Source organism: Schistocerca serialis, chromosome 12 (genome assembly GCF_023864345.2).
Source record: "Schistocerca serialis cubense isolate TAMUIC-IGC-003099 chromosome 12, iqSchSeri2.2, whole genome shotgun sequence".
Taxonomy (NCBI): Eukaryota; Metazoa; Arthropoda; class Insecta; order Orthoptera; family Acrididae; genus Schistocerca; species Schistocerca serialis.
In genome coordinates this window covers 126,203,478-126,205,580 of record NC_064649.1, presented here as the reverse complement: position 1 = coordinate 126,205,580, position 2,103 = coordinate 126,203,478, and positions in this window count along the sequence as shown.

Here is a 2,103-nt window from a genome sequence, read left to right as displayed (position 1 = left end):
ACAAGTGAAATGCGCTAGAAAATTGTCTCGTGCGGAGCGCGTTCGGACAAACTGCCCCCGGCGCTCACCCCTGGCTTCCACTGTTTCACCCCGTCTCCTCAGCCTTCTCCCTTACCCTGTCTGGTGGCAAGCGTTCTTAGATCGCCTCACTCAAAACTTGCACAGCTGTCGAGCGTCTGGTACTGTAGCTACTAATCCATCCTCTGCTGACGTAGGTAAAGATGGATGGTCCCAGACGTGCAAATGCAGCCCCGGCGCTTCAGTATTCACAGAATTCACACCGATACGAACCAAATTGTGTATTCTACGACACCCTGCGTTTCCTGCGTAACGAGAAGTATGCTTCCTAACACACCTAATCCATGTTTACAGTGGTTGGACAAAAGATATGCATGCTTGAACATTAATGCAGATACTACGTCTACATCTACATACATACTCCGCAATCCACCATAGGGTGCGTGGCGGAGGGTGCCTCGTACCACAACTAGCATCTTCTCTCCCTGTTCCACTCCCAAAGAGAACGAGGGAAAAATGACTGCCTATATGTCTCTGTACGAGCCCTAATCTCTCTTATCTTATCCTTCCGATCTTTCCGCGAAATATAAGTTGGCGGCAGTAAAATTGTAGTGCAGTCAGCCTCAAATTCTGGTTCTCTAAATTTCCTCAGTAGCGACTCATGAAAAGAACGCCTCCTTTCCTACAAAGACTCCCACCCGAGTTCCTGAAGCATTTCCGTAACACTCGCGTGATGATCAAACCTACCAGTAAAAAATCTAGCAGCCCGCCTCTGAATTGCTTCTATGTCCTCTCTCAATCCGACCTGATAGGGATCCCAAACGCTCGAGCAGTACTCAGGAATAGGTCGTATTAGTGTTTTATAAGCGGTCTCCTTTACAGATGATCCACATCTTCCCAAAATTCTACCAATGAACCGAAGACGACTATCCGCCTTCCCCACAACTGCCGTTACATGCTTGTCCCACTTCATATCGCTCTGCAATGTTACGCCCAAATATTTGATCGACGTGACTGTGTCAAGCGCTACACTACTAATGGAGTATTCAAACATTACAGGATTCTTTTTCCTGTTCATCTGCATTAATTTGCATTTATCTATATTTAGAGTTAGTTGCCATTCTTTACACCAATCACAAATCGTGTCCAAGTCATCTTGTATCCTTCTACAGTCACTCAACGACGACACCTTCCCTTACACCACAGCATCATCAGCAAACAGCCGCACATTGCTATCCACCCTATCCAAAAGATCATTTATGTAGATAGAAAACAACAGCGGACCTACCACACTTCCCTGGGGCACTCCAGATGATACCCTCACCTCCGATGAACACTCACCATCGAGGACAACGTACTGGGTTCTATTACTTAAGAAGTCTTCGAGCCACTCACATACTTGGGAACCAATCCCATATGCTCGTACCTTAGATAGGAGTCTGCAGTGGGGCACCGAGTCAAACGCTTTCCGGAAGTCAAGGAATATGGGGTCCGTCTGATACCCTTCATCCATGGTTCGCAAGATATCATGTGAAAAAAGGACGAGTTGCGTTTCGCAGGAGCGATGCTTTCTAAAGCCGTGCTGATGCGTGGACAGCAACTTCTCTGTCTCAAGGAAATTCATTACATTCGAACTGAGAATATGTTCGAGATTCCTGCAACAGGTTTGGTCTGTAATTTTGAGGATCCGTCCTTCTATCCTTGTTATATACAGGCGCCACCTGCGCTTTTTTCCAGTCGCTCTGGACTTTACTTCGGGCAAGAGATTCGCGATAAATGCAAGCTAAGTAAGGAGCCAATTCAGTAGAGTACTCTCTGTAAAACCGAATTGAAATCCTATCAGGACCTGGCGATTTATTTATTTTCAACCCATTCAGGGATGTCTATCACTACGTCCTCCATACGGGAATCTGTACGAGACTCAAACGGCGGTATGTTTGTACGATCCTCCTGAGTGAAAGGCTTCTCAAATGCTAAATTTAAAATTTCAGCTTTCGTTTTGCTGTCTTCCGTTGCCAGGCCAGACTGATCAGTGAGTGACTGGATGGAAGCCTTCGACCCGCTTACCGATTTTACGTTACACCA